Source organism: Contarinia nasturtii, unplaced genomic scaffold (assembly GCF_009176525.2).
Source record: "Contarinia nasturtii isolate CC-2019 unplaced genomic scaffold, AAFC_CNas_1.1 Cnas_scaffold_4311, whole genome shotgun sequence".
NCBI lineage: Eukaryota > Metazoa > Arthropoda > Insecta > Diptera > Cecidomyiidae > Contarinia > Contarinia nasturtii.
Window position 1 is genome coordinate 977,352 of NW_022201606.1, and position 10,894 is coordinate 988,245.

Sequence of the window (10,894 nt, forward strand, 5' to 3'; positions counted from 1 at the left end):
TTTCTTGTCGCAGTTTTTCTCAATTTTTCTCTCAGTAATCTGCTCAAACGTATTGGTTGTAGTCGATACCGATCCCCCGTGACAGTTTCACCCGGTTTCAGCAGCTCATTATACACCACACCACTTTAATCCCACCAAATAATGAGCATTACCGAGAAATCATCAAAATCCTGCTATGCAATCGATTTTGATGATTGTGTGGGATTGAACGCTTATTTTTATGCCTGAGGTTATCGTAGCAGATGCCCTCTTCACTTCCAGTTACAATACGATACAAAAATTCCTTTCTTTCTTATTTTTGGAACATTGTGCCAAAATGTGAAAAAACATCTAACAACTAGTTTTGGATTCAGCTGGTGTGGCACACAATTTCTTTGGTCTTATCTCATTACAAATGTCTTAAAACGATTGATTCGCATATATTTAATGCTTCTGATGTTTTTCTGATGCATTTTCATGCATCTTTATCGAATAAAAAACGCCAATAGCCCAACATTCAATTTTTTTTGGTGAGTTCACAGTTTTTCAACAAATTCACCACTTCTTTTTCACCAAATTCAATATTCTCTGTGGCGAATGAGAGGTCTCGTCTCCTGCAACATTTTATAACCTTTAGATGTATTTTCACTTTATTCAAAGTGAAAAAATTGAACCAAAGGAGACCAGACAGAAAAACACTTTTTCATCGCTCATTTTGAATCGATCAGAAAATAATGACACTGTGTCAAAAATAAATCTTTCTGCTCTGAATTAGATTGGCAAAACATGTACAAAATGCAATTGGATTCAACTGTCAAACTTCATACAAGTTTAAGTGGCGACATCTAATTGTCAGCGATCAAAATTAATTTATACACCCAATAGCATACATGATTCATTTTTTCCTTCTTATTTTGAATCTTTCTCGATTCGCTTCGAAATACAAAACTAAATGTAGCGTTATCAAAGGCATCCTTCCAACTTCGAATTAAATGATAATAATATACGAATATGTACGTCAATATAGACGTAAAATTGTTTATAATACATTCTTGATATGAACGTAACAAAAAGCTAGACAAAAACAGTTATATTTATACATTTATACATGGAGTTTTTATCAACTTCGCAGAATATCTGTGAAATTAACATTTACGTTCATACAAATGCAAATCTAAAAGTATGAATACTTATCATATTTATCTGACTTTTATATTGTTCACACGATTTTTATAGAAACTTTTTCATAGAAACAACTGCGTGCTTGCCGTAGTTATCTTAAAAATGAAATTGATTAAGTCTGGTATTTAGAAATGAATGTGAAATTAAATGTGAAAATTTTGTATTGCTGAGTTTTTTGAATATATGGTTATTGCTTCCAATTTTAACTCAATAAGAAAACAACGTTGTTTAAAAAAATTTGGTTGAAATTATTTCAAATTTTTAGACAAAAAAACAGGTGATGATTTTGTAAAAGTAAATGAGTCAAATACTATCTCAACATCCTTCAAACGTCCGTAAAACACATCAAATGCCAAACTTAAAAATTGATGTGTGAACGCACCTGAGAACACACGAAATGAAGCACAGTAAACTGACCAAGACAATAATGTGTACGAGTGTTGCTCACATGTTGTTGGCTTATTCCGTTCAGTAGTATTTGTCTTGCTCAGGTAAGAATAGTATCCTATATAAACACACCAACATTTTCAAAGGCAAATCTTTCTCTTTTGTTATTCAAATTAAAAGAAATTCAATTTGTTTTCATAACCATCTATCTGATCGACTGAACATTTCTTGATCATCTGAATCTGTAACAACTTGTTCAGAACAAATTGTTCACTAAGTTTGTAAACTACACTTACCTTTATACGTTTTGTGTATTGGTTTTGTATAAATATGCATTCATTCCTTTTTGCATATAATAGCAGTCTTACTTCTGTTGTATGCTCGTTGTTGCGAATATTATATAGCGAACTGTGTGTTAGTTCACAGGTGTTTATGAAAAACGGAGTGTTCATGAGGATAAGTGTGGATTTTAATATACGAACCAATTTTTTTGCGTATACCATACAACAGGTATTCATTTCAATTTTATACGAAAAAGATTGTTGACAAAAAAAATCACCAGAATAGACTTCATAATAATAATATGAACATTCAGTGTTTGCATCAGATCTTGAGATACTAGGATTTTGTCAATGTGGCCGAAGTATTCAATATCACCGACAAATATGTGAAAGATCTTGCGAACAACGATGACAATACAGAGCAATTCTTCAAATCGAAATTTCGACGACCGTACACATAGAGTTTTTGCGTACAAATGCAACGGTTCATTTAAGCCTTCACACGTTGCAGTGTATGCAAGCAACAGAGCGTCGTATGGCAACACAGCAATATGCTGATATTTCCAGATTGCTAGATATATCAACGCCGATTCAACGGATATATCTATGCTAAAATGAAACGTTGATACCGATCCAATTGATGCTTGTGCTAACATTTCTCACTAACAATTTCCTTTGCACCTAATTTACAATAAACTTGATTAAATTATGCCATAGCATTAGTGTCGTTATGTATACAAAAGGAAAATATGTCTTTAGATATGGGGCAGATAGAATGTGGATCCTTAAACCAGACCAAATATCGTGTCCAAGCGAATATTTGTTCTGAAAAACAAATTGAAATAGTGCCATCAGACCTTTACTTTATTTGTCATCCAAAAACCTTTTGAAGTTCATTGGGCTTAATTACTGCAGTTTCTTCACATAGATGCATTATTAGTTGAAGAACATAGACATGCCCTTATACATAGCAATAATTTTTTACTGCAATAAAACTACAAGATAAGCTCATATGAAGTCTCCAGATCTATAAACTATTAAACAGGGATTTAATATCAGATATCAAACTTAAAAAATATTAGCGAACAAATCCCTAAATAAATTGTACGTATAGAATAAAATTGATCAAAAACACCTTTTTTAATGTTTGACATTTATTATTGATCCGTCTTAATTTTTTGCCATACGAAGTGGCTATACTCATACATTTTTTGTTGATTGTATATGATATCATCAAACTGTGAATAAAACACGTGTGTGTGTGTGGAATGTGAAGGGTAAATAACAGCGGATGGTAAGATATGATCTAAAAATAGTTCAAAAATTATGAAAATTTGCAAAGAATAGACATAATAATGAGATTGGCCTTATTGTTATCAAAAGCAGAACAGAGAGTAGATCTAAGTAAGGCAAACCGCAAAATTATTATCACATCTAACAGCGGGTTCCATAAATAAAAATAAACATTCAACATTCTTATTGTGATAAACATTATTATTGATACATACCATACTGTGTCAAATTATCTCCAAAAAAACGCCGAAAATTGTCTTGATAATTGAATGAAACAAGCGAATTGTCTGATATTATTTTTTGTAATTTTATTTTTTCTTATTTTCTACTCATGGAGTTTTACGTACAATATCACTAAAGTGTTAATGGTTTTTGTTGGTATTTTGGTTTGCTGTTTGTGTGTGTGAGAGAGTTTCATTATATATATATTTTGTTAAATTTTGTTTGTATAGTATGTAAGTGCAATTTTTATTTTCTTAAAATTTCTTTGTCACATTTTTTCTCAGTTTTTTTGGCTTTCGTTTGTTCGCCTTGAATAAATTACAATAATGTGTACATTTGTAAATTTTATATAACGCACAATTGTGCAAAATCATCCAGTAGTATGGATGTGGTGTTTGGGTCTTTTAGTGTGTCGGTGTCTGTGGCGATGTGTTTACATTAAGTAGTGTGTGTGTGTGTATGCATTTATGTTGGCCGCGTATAATATATTACAATTGGGATACTTCGCATTTGGTACTCATTTCATATAGCTCACTTATTGACCGGAATATTGACTCATGCACAGCGCACAGGCATACACCGTGGTGTTCGTCAAGTCGAGCCGAGCTGCATATAGGCATGTGTGTAAGTATATGCACGTTCGACTGTCCAATGAAATGGCACACATTTTGAAATTGATACGAATGAAAAATCGTTGTTGACCATTTGAAAGGTTTCCCATTTCCCGTTTTTTTGCACTTTTTTTTTATTTATGTTCGAATGGGTGGTATTTGCATATGGTTTTGCTTACGTGTTTGTTTAGCTATCGCTGCGAATTACTTTAGAGATAATCTATAAATACGACTTTGGATTACATTTTATTCTAATCGATTGCGTGTTTTAACATGCTTATGAATGAGACGTTGAGCGCCACACAATCAATTCGGGTGAACATTCGCGTCATTCTTAAGCATATTAAAAAATTGTGTCAATCATCACACACTGACATCTACATAAGATACGTTAAAAATTGAAGAAAAATATATATATGTGTGTGTTATTAGAATAAGATTATTTAGACATTTATTGAGGAGGCGGGCATTTTAATTTCTACATTTTAATCATTTGTTGTTGTTTAGTTTTTTTTTATTCTTCATCATAGATCGTTCACTAAATTGTATACTATTCATTTAATAGGTAAGACAAATTTAATTAAATGTAAATTATATACTTTAGTTTCAGATGACATTCGATTTGCAACGAAATGTTCAATACAAGTATTTTGTTTGTTTTATACAATAAATTTTTATTCAAGCTTGCACCATTTACATTGCTTTCGGTTCGAATTCATCGCTTAAATTCTATTTAGAGAAGACCTGCTTTTTATTCATAAACATAGACAATTAAATTTCATTGATGCGAACAAGCTTTACAAATGCGAAAGGACAAATCACTTCGATCTAACTAATATGATGACTGCACAAGCACTTAAGGTATTAATGCGACAAATAATTGAGATTATCTTGATTTTATGCAAATTCATTTGCGATGCTGCTGCCAATGTTGCTGCATATGTATGTTTTGTCTTTAATGTATTCCGGGCGAACGATAATTTATGTAAGTGGTTTCAAAGCGCAATAATTATTAGTTTATTTGGTCGGGACGTTGTTTGACTAAATGTTGGCGTTACCGGGTGACAATGTCAAATGGAATTTATTGATGTGTGCCGCGCGCGCTCACTACCTTACTACGGCATTCATTCATATATTTTTTGTTGTTGGTGCGTATAGCGTAAAGCTTATTAGCAAATGAAATACTTGTCTCTAATGAAATATCTGCATTTATGTCGTGAATGGTGCGCACAAAAGCAATCTAATCTAGTTTAGAATCAATCCTACAGGTGATTGTACAGGTGAGCTTTACTCAATAATTTTCATTTCAAAAATATATCGATTTTTCTTTGTGAATTTTTTCGGTATCTATTCTATCAATAGCATATTTGTTTGACACCCGAAACCAAAATATAAATAACAACAAAGAAAAATGATTGTTACTACTTAATTGTCTATATGTTTATTGTTTATGGGTTTCTTGGATCAATGGAAAATGCTAACACCAAAAGCAGTTTTGAAAATTGCGCACTTCTATTACATAACTAATCTTTTTTTGTTTGTTATTATGTTTCACAGTGAATGTGTGAATCAAATGCTATATGCATGAATTTTGTTTTTGTTTCCGATATTTTCAGATGGATACACATAAACACACAGATCATTTGGCCGATCGACTGACCGAACAATCGAATCGAATTGAACGGACAGACGGACGGACCTTTGTCGATGCAATGCATTCGCATTGAGCTACTTTAATATGCGTTCGTGTACGTATTAACACTAAAAATCTATTGGATAATATGCAGTGATCGTCTCGATATAATAATAAACCGGTTACCTAGTTATCGAGTGGTTATTTGGTTTCTGTTTGCTCGGTTTTTCGTCATGTCATTTTTCAATGTGCATATGGGCTACTTTTAATATTTTAAGTCACAGAGGTGAATTCGTTTCTCGTCATAATTTCATTTGACTGTATTATTATTTTTTTCACAGAGAATTTTAAATAAAATCACTAAAATGTATTAAAACCATATCCAAAACAAAAAGATATTGTAACAACTATATGTACCGAACAAAATACTCCTATTGAAACCATTTTAAAAACAAAAAACTTTGGATCAATTAATTGTAATCATTTCGCACGTGTTGGAAATATATATATTTTTTGTTTTTTCTTTCAGTGCAATTCATGTAAATCATATGCTAATCGATTATTTATCCAACTATCGAGGTGTATAATTACTTGGTATGGTTTTTTTTTACAAAACTAATTACTATAAGTAGCTGAACTATTGGCGTTTTGTGTTGTTGCTCTATTCACTTGGTTCACTGACGGATCATTGTCCATTATTATTACAAAATGCAAAGCAGAATATCGTGTGTGTGTGCATCTTGAACCGATGGAAATTCTATAAAATCGTACTAATGAAAGTTAATAAATATTTGATTGATCGTTCCATTTTATCGATTATTTTCCCTTTCTTTCCATCAATTCAAGTTTTCATGTTGAATACACGGTTTCCACTCTTTTATAGTAAAACCATATTATGTAATGATAATCTCAATAACTTTCTTCCTTATCGTCACCGTCACCGTCACCGCCGCCGCTCTCAGCTATTGTCTTTGTTTCAAAGTGAATTGATTTATTTTCATTCGCTTCGTGTGTCGAGCTGTGTACGAGAAATCCGCCAAATTAATTTCGTTCAATGCTTTGTCTTTCGCTTGATACGAACGTTCGATATTAGATTGTATCATGGTTTCAGTTTCGCTATGTACATTGTATGTGTCGATATGTGTTTGCTGTAGCGAAGGTGGTTGGATTTTTTTACATGTGTTTTGGTCGTTTATTCTCTCTGTCTATCTCTTTCTCGCTCTCTCGCTCTCATACCATTCTTTTCAACTGTTGCTATTTTATTCACGAATAAAATGATGGTTAATTGATTTTCAAGTTGAATTTCCATTTCGATATTTGTTGTTCAGTTTAGCGCTCGTAATTCTAATCTTTCATTCGCTTTCATTTGAACAATATATTTTTTTTTCTCTGGAGTGTACAAAACCAAGTTCAATCATTCGAGAAGCTAATTTACTTATGGTTTGTTTCGCTTCGAAGTGAACATTCGGAGAGAAGAGAGCATCGCTCAACTGTGAACGGCGCACACAAAGCCGTTGGAAGCGTGCGAGTGCGATCGATGTACACGAGCTACGAAGTGAGTGAAAGTGTGTTTTCATAGTTTCGGACCAATTACACACTAATCCGTTTTATTTGCGCTCAGGTCGTTGTAAATATAACTATGTCTATATGCAATTGTTTTCAAATTGGATAATTTTGTGCAGAAAATTGTGTACGGCCTCCGCCTTATATGCACAAACAATATGTCTTTCCGGTCCATTTCATTGAATAAAAATAAATTCAAAATTCACCTTTTTTAGGCTTTCTTCGGTATAATTTATAATATAATCACTTTCGCAGCATAATTTGCTATTGACTATGAAAGAAGTGCAAAATCCGAAAATGGGAACTTTATGCAATTGTGTACATATATTGATTTCTCAGCCAAGATCAAACTCAAACAAATCAACAATACTTTTTTTCATCGCAATCAAAGACGAGCTTCGTGCTTTTTTTTTTTTGGTTCACTGAGTGTTCACGCAATCATGAGATGGTATAACAAGTTTTTAAAAGTTTTCATCCGAAGTATATTCACGTACGAAAAAAATCTTTGGCATACACAATGTACAATTGCATTGAGCGTTGAGAATGTGTGAAATCGAAATGTTTTTCCTTGATTTAAAATGTCTGTGGTTTTCCTTGATTAAAATGAAAAGATGCCATTGTGAAGCTGTAGAACATGGTTGACGTTACCTTTTGAATGAGGCTAATGGAAAATGGCATACGATGGGTGAGCGTACACAACGGCACAATACAAACATTGGCTATACGAGAGATGAGCACAGGTCCGGATGTCAATGCACCAAACTATCGCCATGTAAATCATCGTTGCAACTTTATCTCTATTGTATGTCATGTATGTGCTTTGGCGTGATTTCTTAACAACGCAAATCCATCAAATGAACGAGAAAACACCCAAAGAATAAAAGTTAAATGAGCAATGACTCGAAGTTCGTTGTGAATGAATGCACATGGAAACGAAAATTAGTTATACCAAAACCTTAAAAAAATAGAAAGTTTTTTTTTTCTTCTTGTTGTGTGCATTTTTCGCGTTACCACAATCATTTTTTTTCTTCTTTTGACGTCTTCGTTAGACGTATGCTCATACCGTTAGCTTGGTTGTTTATATATTTTATTATTATTTTAGTCGATTAGTAGTGGCACATTCAATTAGGTTCACGTGTCGATCGTCTTTATCTCTCTCTCTCCCTCTTTCTTACTCTGTCTACCTTTTGCCTTGTATGTGTGCACAAAGAATGTGAATGTATGCTGATGTGTGCGAATGTGTAATTCATAAAAGTTTTGCATTACTACTGGTATGTAATCCGAACTGTGAAGGAAAAGTGACGTTTACAAAAGCACAAAGTGAGCGCGTACAAAGCATTGAAACAAGAAAAATGTGGATTAACAAATAAAATAGCGTTTTAATGCGTTTGCCATTTATTGTGTGTGTATGTATTTTTCTTTTATTTCGCTGTCTTTGTTTTGGATCGCATTGACTTCAACAGAAATGTACATATGTGAAAAGTATCGCATCCATTCGGATTTCACCATGGTAGTGTATAGAACATGGCTGAGTCGTGTACACACGACAGTAGTCAGGTGCTGCAAGTACATTGAAGAAAGAAGCGAGGTGCACGCGTTTAGAGCAAATGGAACACGAGCCCCAAAGCGCACTCGAGCCAGAGACAGATGTTTGAAATTGCAAGCGTGCAATTGTTCGATTTCGCTCCAGATTTTCTAGAAAAAGAAAAAGATACAGACGAGAAGCTTTGCAACAAAAACAGTACCAGCGACAGCAGCAGCAGTAGTAGCAACCAAATGAGAACATCGAATGCCAACCAATTTTGGCTTAAATGGTCTCTTTTTTGCGTTCGCTCTGTTCGTGATCGATAAGTAAACAGTTGTCAGAAAATTGGTTTACAGTTTTGGAACTGTGAAAAGAGTGGAAATATGTTTCACTCACAACGGCGCCCCAAATGTCAGGCCAATTTTTATTCTGATGTTTGTTTTATTTTTCCGTTCAATATATAGCATAAATTATCCCGTATGAGTGAGTGTGTGTGTGTATGAAAGTGTGTGTAAGTCGTTCAATCCATTTGCTTCTTTTTTTGTTTATAATAATTAAATGTTTGATTTATTATGCATTTGTGTTTATTTGATTTCTTCATATTTCACATAAGGTAATTTTCAAGATAATAGAATAATTAATAGTAATAGTATCGTATAGAAGTAATATAATACAGTTTTGTTGTTGTTGAAATATATTTTAGCATTTCATCCATATTTCTTGCACATTATATACACGACAACGAATGTTTGCGTTTTTTTTTCTCTGTTTGATTTCATGTGACGCGATGTATTTTTCTATCATGTGGTATTGAAGGTGATTTTGTTCTCTTCGGGATATCTATTTTAGCTTGTGTTCATAGTTTTAATTCAACCTTCATACACAACCGTTGTCTCTTACATTCATCTGTCTTTTCCTATTCTATATAGCATTTGTCACTTAACCGTTAAATGTACATTACACATTTTTTTTTCTCGCAATTTTTCGTTTTGCGTGTAATAATATACACATTTGAATAGATTATTAATTTAAAAAAAAATGGAAACATTCATTAAATAGTAATATATCGCCATAATGAATTTATAGTTTACATATTAGAATTGATGAATATCCATGTGTATAGTATAAATGTTCATACCGAGAAGACGATGGTTTTCCATCAACTTTCTTTCTTAGTGTTCCTTGTTAAAAAATGAAATATGGTGTTCATAAATAATTAAATTAGGAGTCTTCTCAAATTATAAAAAAAACATTAGAAAAATTTGACTAACAGACTTTAGCTTCAAACAAACAAAAAAAAATATCGATATTATACTCAAACAAACGAGAGAACAGCGAAATGAAAAATAAAAATAATAATTTACTTAAAAAGCAAATAGATATAAAGATCTTTTGGCAAAAGTTCGTCTAAAAAATACAAATTAAAAAAGGCGAAATATATGGAAAAGAGACTCAGTTGGAAGTTTGGGTTGAATATGCTTTGCAATTCATGTACATATATATTTAGAAGAGCTGCAGAGTATGCAATTTGGAGGAAATTGACCTTTTATGTGTCTGTCTAATAAAATTGAGAAACCGTAGGTTCTTTTTTGTTTGTTCTTTGCGACGGAATTGAATGGATCTAATAAAAACATCTATAAAACTTTGATGGTCATGGAAATGATTGCGATTGATGAGTGTTTACGTAACTAAAATTTTTGATTCGAGGGTAAAATAAAAACAATTAATATTACAAAGCATTTTTCGACTTTCAGGTTTGATGAAAAAAAAACCACCAAATGATAAACGAAAGGAGAATTACTATGGTAAAAATTCTGTTTTAGGATTAAGATTACACTTTGTATTATTAGTCATCTTGCCATTGATTTTAGCTTTACTTTCTTCATGTTTAAGCACTTTGGATAATTGCCGTTTGTATTGCGATACATATTCTTCTTATTCATCATCATCTTGCTTTAGCAAGTTAAACCTATCGATTTATTGAAATGATTTTTTTTTGTTTCGTTTGAGTTTTTTTTTCATCTTCATTTTGTTTTGGGTAAATATATTAATTTTAAAAATATCTCTAATTAATAACACCTCGTTTTGCTTCATTTTCATTGTTTCTTTTTATCTGTTACTTGTCTGTTATAACATAATAATTGCCTATAAATTTAGTAAAAACTCTCTATTAACTTCTAAGCTTTTGAGTAACTTGGTTCATGATGTTCCCGATCGT